Source organism: Hydra vulgaris, chromosome 09 (assembly GCF_038396675.1).
Source record: "Hydra vulgaris chromosome 09, alternate assembly HydraT2T_AEP".
Classification (NCBI taxonomy): Eukaryota; Metazoa; Cnidaria; class Hydrozoa; order Anthoathecata; family Hydridae; genus Hydra; species Hydra vulgaris.
In genome coordinates this window covers 31,245,001-31,252,325 of record NC_088928.1, presented here as the reverse complement: position 1 = coordinate 31,252,325, position 7,325 = coordinate 31,245,001, and the positions used below count along the sequence as shown (strand labels likewise).

General features: G+C 28.5%; 1 long non-coding RNA gene across 1 annotated transcript; it reads left to right on the top strand.

Moving 5' to 3' along the window:
• The first annotated feature begins 471 nt into the window (after positions 1 to 471).
• On the top strand, positions 472 to 4,128 carry LOC136084712 (uncharacterized). Its single transcript, XR_010640802.1, has 2 exons — positions 472 to 691; positions 1,178 to 4,128. It is a non-coding gene; the product is annotated as an uncharacterized LOC136084712 (long non-coding RNA).
• The last annotated feature ends 3,197 nt before the right edge of the window (positions 4,129 to 7,325 follow it).

Sequence of the window (7,325 nt, the reverse complement as noted above, 5' to 3'; positions counted from 1 at the left end):
TTTAAGACACAACTCAAAAGAAAAAAAATCCAGTCTATTTTTACAATTATTCCTCTCTTCAATGATGCTAAAATTTAAATTAGTCAAAGCCCCAGACACAACTCAAAAGTAAAAAATCCAGTCTTTGTTAATAATTATTCCTCTCCTAAATGATGCTAAAATTTAAATTAGTCAAAGCCCCATCGAGAGTTTGATTCTTTAAACTGATTTCTCTAATTCTATAAAAATACCTAGTCTTCTTTCCACTTATTCTTGTCCTAGAATATATGACCTTTGAAAATTAGCAATTTTAATATAAAAAGTCAATTCAATTGACTATTGTTGTCAATTGCGTTTTCCTTTCTTAAATATTAACTTATTTAATGTTACCAATGTTATTAAAAAATTTTTCTCGCTTAACTCATCTTATTCGATTTTAACTTTTTTGCTTTCCCGATGTTGCGTTAAATAAGTAGCTCGTTAAGTAGACAAACAGTTCTGCGCTTGCGTAAAAACACTGAAACACGTAAAATTGGGATCCTAAAACCCAGCGTTAAATAAGTAACATTGCTTATAAACAAAAAAGATGGCTGACCACGATTACTCTGTTGAAGATGTTAAAAATATCTTTATGATGAAACAATTAAGAAATGTATGAGTTTAAAACAGCGTAAATCATTTCTAAAATATTCTGAATAATTTCAGTTTACTGGTATGTATTAATATTAAGAGTAATTTTGTATTTGGACTTTAACTTTTGTTAAAGATTTAGAATTTAATCTGTGATAAAATGTAAATATTGTATACAAATGTAAACATTTGCGGATCATTTATATACGATTGTAAAAATTGCAGTTATAATTCTGCAAATAAATAATCTTCAAATGAACATATACAAGAGTAACCGTTGCATACACGTTTTGCATACACATGTCACATGTGTTTACCAATGTTTACATGTGTTTTAAACGATTGCATATAATTTATATACCATTCTAAACATTACAGAAATAGTTCTGCAATGAATAATATTGCATAAACTTATACAAGTACTCAAAAGTAACCATTGCATACACCTTTGGCATACAAATGTAAACATTGCAAACAAAATTCTGCAAACTAGTCTTCAAATGAACATTTGTTTTGAAATAGTTTGATGAAAGTGTGGAAACACTTGTTTTTTATTTTTTTCTTTTAGGTGGAAGGCTGTACTATGTAACTGTTTTTAATAAGCTGCAAGCTCTTTTAACAGATGAAGAAAAAAAACATGCTTTTAGAGGTCTGCACGACTCTAATCATGGAGCTCATTTTGGCCTTAATAACACAACAATTAAGTTAAAAAGTGTATTTTATTAGCTAGGTAACAGGGTTAAATATTTCAATTGGATATATTTTTTATCAAATTTTCTTATATAATAATTGTCTTCTTTGCATTAAAAATGATTTTCAACATGGTTCATTTTCTAACTAAATGTAATTGTAATTATAGTAATAATTTTTTCCAGCACAAAAAGCTTATCATATTGTTTGCATAATGTTATCTAGGTATGGTTAGTGATATTACTAAATGGGTGAAAGAATGCGACAAGTGCCAGAGCATGGAGAAGATTAAAACTTGTGCTCCAGTACTGAAACCAATTAAGGTCATCTAATTGTGGGAGTTTTTAGGTATAGACCTCATTGGTCCCTTTCCACTTACAACACAAAGTAATAAATACATTTTAACTGTTACTGACCTTTGGAGTAAGCATGTCGAAGTATTTTCAATACCAGAAAAATCTGCTTTTTTTGTTTCTAAGTGTCTTGTTACTTTGTTTTATCAATTTGGCCCTCCAAAAAAAGTACTATCAGACCGAGGTAGAGAATTTTTAAATAGCTTGAATGAATTTTTATTTTATTTTTTCAATATTAGGCATTTAATAACATCTGCTTTTCATTCACAAACAAATGGACAAGATGAGAGAACAAATCAAATTATTAAGCAAGATCTTTCAAAAGTAGCTAAAGAATCCCAAGATAATTGGGATATTTTATTAGAACCAGTATTATTTGGTCTCCACACATGTGTACAATCTTCAACTAAGTTCACTCCATTTTTAATGTTTGGCAGGGAGGCAACACTTTTTCCATCTTTAGCTCTCAATGGTAATGATCTTTTTCCATCTTTAGCTCTCAATGGTAATGATGATTTTAATGATGATAATACTGACATTGCAGAAAGCAATGCAACTGAATCACAGATTCAAGAAATAATGGATTCCCGTTTTGCAGTTCATGTCGTAGTGAATAATAATATTTGTATTGCACCAAAAAAAAAAAAAAAAAGTACCATGATAAAAAACATTTAAACGGTTTCAAGTCATTTAACTTTAAAATAGGTGGCAAGGATTAAGTGAAAAATTACAAAAAGATAGGTTGCAAAGGTAACTGTATGGAGCATGATTGGCTCGGACCTGCTATAATTACCGACTTTAAGCCAACTGGAGCTGTTGTGTCCCTTAATGGTAAAGTTTGGAAATCAGCTGTAGCTATCCCCAATATGAAGCCTTACTTGGAAGAAAATCTAAGTTTTATCTCTTCAAATATTTTAAAAGTACATAATTATTGTTTGGAAATCACTGACCAAATGCATATAAACAAAAAACCATGTGATAAAAATATAAATTCTACTTCCACAGCATTAAAGATTACATCCACATTAATGTATGATTTAGAAAGAAAGAAAATAAAAGTTAGTGAAGTGATAGCTTTTCCTACGCCTCCTAGCAATTATAAAACTAACAATAACTATAGTAATAGTAACTATATTTATATTTTTAGTTGCTTTAATTCTGGTGGTTTTTCAGAAAATTACAGTTTTATACAGATAATCAATGTTAGAAAATCACATTAGGTGCTTTTAAGTAATGTGTCCTCTGATTTTGTTTCCCATTTGAAGTGTGTTCAGTTCTACAAATTCACTTTTTATTTGTTCACATAAAGATGATATACCATTGATAGTGCACAGAGTTGCACGTTCATCCTTGAATTGTCAAACAAGCAGTCCTTTAATTGTCGAAGTAATGGATTGTCAAACGCAACCAAATGGAAATGATTGTGGTCATAAAAGGTCTGCCTTTTCTATTGATTGCAATCGTTTTTGTAAGTGCAGACAAAATGATAATAATTGATCGTCATTCAAGTTTTTCTGGATATGGATTATAATTCCTGTTACATCATTAGTGTTTATGTATCTTGTTGTTCCTGCGGTTTTTTTAGTTTTTGTGACATAATACACATAAAAAAGTTTTTTTGTTTTCTATCGTCGGTTTGTTTATGTATCTTATGTTTTAGTTAATAATTTAGTTTAATTTAGTTATTTAATATATTTAAAATTTCAGTTAATAAGTTAGTTATTTGTTTTATGTTTGTATATGCCTTATAGTCGTTTAAAGTTATATAATTGGTTAATTTAGGTCAACTATTGCTTCTTCTTTATTTCGTTATTGTCATGATGATTTGTTTTCCTTACTTTGTAGTTTATTTTTTAATCTTATCAGTTATTTATTATATCAATTAGGATTATTGATATATAGTTAATAGCTATTGTTATTAAACTCTTTACTTACAAGCGTATGTTTTTGTAGCAGTAACCTATAAGTTCTTCTACTACGACAAGAGTAATATTTAAAAATATGGGTATTTTATTTTTAATTTTAATGAGATATTTGATCAATTTATTATAGAATATTGTAATAGTTTAGACTATTCTGGCTTGTAAATGGCGTGACTGTTTTAGCATTTTTAACATTCATACATTTCAAAGATTCAAATTTTTCTGGTACACATTTAGAGTTCATTTTATAAATAAATTCATTAACATATATTGATCAATGCAGTTGTTAAATACTTTTCTGGCACAAAAGTAGGTATTTATTATTTAAATTTTTTTCACTGCATTTTTATTATACAATTTATGTTATACTATATTTCTATATTATATAGGCTTGTAATTCCATGTGGAAAATCAAATTTCTTCCGAAAATGTCCAAGTTTCAACCAAGTTAAATTTTTTCAAAAGGACTCAGAAACCATATTATTTTATTTTGTTATTTATATTGTGTAAGAATTTTTTGATCTTATTTACAAAATAAAGCTTTAGTTTAGCATGAAGTGTGTCGTTTCTTTAATGTCTTTTTAATATAACATAACACCGCTAAAATCATTATTCAACAGTAGTGCAATAGTGGTGTAGTGGTAGAACGCTCGCCTCTTAATCGAGAAGTTCCAAGTTCCACGTAGTACCACGCTCAACTTGTTTCTCCGCAAAACAGCCTTGTCCGTCATGGTTTGTGTTTCGGTGTTATAGAGTTCAGAGAGGGTTGTAACCTCAACTTAAGTTGCCTCCTCGACTGTAGTGGCTTTCTCGGCCTTGGAAAGGTAAATTAACACACAAAAAAAACTAGACACTAATTAATAAATCCTCTTCTTTTCTTCTGTGAAAATATCAGAATACTTTTCTTACTATATCAGAATATTTTCTTACTTATGTGCGTGCGATCAAGTAACAATTACTTTTAATCGAAAAATTTAATTGTTAGTGTGAACTTTTCTTTAATTAAACATTAAATTTAAAATAAATACAGTTGTTAGATAAATAATTTAACGTGAAACATTTTGCTAAAATGCGCAGTTAAATTATTTAGTAATTACAGTTAATTTGCTCGTGAGATGACTATTTTATTTGATATCATTAAAGTATGTCTTCTATTTTAGTATACTTATCCAGTATGCAGTTATCCAGTGACCTAAGAAAAGAAAAAAGCTTTTCTTAAAAATATGTCTTGCCATACTATACTAAAAAGATATAAATTTCGACTAGAAATTCTAGTCGAAATTTATATCTTTTTTATTTTTAATTTATATCTTTTATATCTTTATTTAATTTATATCTTTTATATTTTTAAGTATATTCTAGTAGAATATACTTCGTAAGTTAAATATTAAAAGTAGTAAACTATCACTATAAAAATGCTGGGAAATAACAATTCGCTTGACTTAAAGTTCGTCGTATAACGTATGTTTTTTTAAATTTGTTTGTCTGCGTTAACAAAAAATGCCTCGACTGTTCAATTTGTCTACTTATTTAACGGTCTACTTATTTTACGTGACTTGATACGTTAAATAAGTATCCGTGAACTAACGCATGCGCAGAATATCATTTTGTCTACTTATTTAACGATCTACTTATTTAACGTGACACCGTTAAATAAGTAGACAAACAGTTCTGCGCATGCTTTTTCGCATGCGCAGATATGCTGTTAAGTGTCCGTTAGGTAAGTTACATTTATCGTTAAATAAGTAACCTCGTTCCGTTAGGTAAAGATTTAAGATTATTTGGATTTCATTTTTGGCCATACTTAACATTTTAATTCATTTAAAATTTATTATAAAATGTCAGCTCATAGTTATTCTGTTGAAGATGTAAAGCTTTATCTTTCTGAAAGAGCAATAAATTGCTCTAAATCACAGCGTAAATCATTTTTAAAATATGCAAAAAAATTCAAACTATGCGGTATGTAATCGTTATATAATAAATTGTTGAATAAGTAATAGTTATTTTTAATAAACATTAATTATTTTTATTGAATAATCACTAACTTATTATATACTTCAGATGGTAAGTTGTACTATGTAACAGCGTCAAAAAACCTGCAAGTACTTTTTAATGACTATGAAAAAACGTTAACCTTTAAAGATGTCCATGATTCTAATCATGGGGCTCATGTTGGCCTTAACAACACAAGAGCAAAATTAAAAGGTTCTTTCTACTGGCTAGGTAATATTAATGTGTTTTTATGATAGTACTTTTTTAATTTCTATAAGGTTTTTAAGTTCTTTTAAGTGTTGTGCATTTCTTGAACTAAAATGCTGGGCAAATTAAATTTTTTTGTGAGTTATTGGCTAATATCATCATAATAATATATAGTAGCACAACTCTAGTGTTTTAATTTAGTAATATTTTGGTTCATGTCAAACTTTTGTTTTTGTTGAATAATTAGGAATGGTTAATGACATTACCAAATGGGTTAAAGAATGTGACAAGTGTCAAAGAATGGAGAAAAAAGAACTGTCGCTCCTGAATCAAAACCTATCAAGGTTAATGGACTGTGGGATTTTTTAGGCATAGACCTAATTGGACCTCTTCCAATTACAAAGCTTGGAAACAAATATATTTTAACAATAACTGATCTTTGGAGCAAATTTATTGAAGCTTTTCCTATTCCTGAAAAGTCGGCATTTTATGTTTCTAAGTGCCTTTCTACTTTGTTCTATCGGTTTGGTCCTCCAAAGAAAATTCTTTCGGATCAAAGCAGGGAGTTTGTAAATAGTTTGAATGAACATTTATTCTCTTCATTTCAAATCAAACACTTGATAACCTCTGCCTACCACCCTCAAACCAACGGACAAGACGAAAGAACTAATCAGACAATTAAGAAATCACTCTCCAAATTATCTAATGATACCCAGGACAATTGGGATGAGTTGTTAGAAGCTGTTTTATTTGGTCTGCGCACATGTGTGCAAAAGTCAACTAAATTTACACCATTTTTTTTAATGTTTGGCAGAGAAGCAAACTTGTTCTCCACTTTATCACTGAATAATATTGATTCTGGTACTAATGACAATAACATGTTTGAAAATAATGCATTGGATGAGCAAATTCAAGAAAAATTGGGTTCATATAATAAAGTTATTACAGAAGTAAATAACAATATTTGTCATGCTCAAACAAAAATGAAAAAGTATTATGCCTCAAAACAACTTAAAGGATGGAAATCATTTACATTTAAAACAGGCGATCAAGTTTTAGTTAGAAATTACAGAAAAATTGGTCGTAAAGAAAGTCGGATGGAACATGATTCGTTGGGACCATGGCCAATTAAATCAGAAATTACCTGATTTCTGACTTTAAAGTAAAAGGTTTTTAATTATTTTTATTTAGATTTGTAATATTAATTTGTGTAATATTTAGACACTTGAGGTTGTTGAATCCATTTCAGGCTACAAGTGTATTTTTAACTAACTTAGTATTATCTTTTTATTATTATTCTTTATTTTAAATACAAAGATTTTTAAATAAATGTTTTAATAAAATATTTGCATATTTAATTTACAAGTTTCAAAAACTGTAATAAATGCATACTATATTATTATTTTCTAGTAAAAAATTGTACTTTTTTTTAGGAATGACAAGCTAAACTCCTTAGTTAAAAGCGGTAAAAGAGTACATTTTAGGTAATCTCAATCTCTGATGTTTGACTGCAAAGACAAGTAACTTCCAATCTAGGAGAGGTAAACGTAAA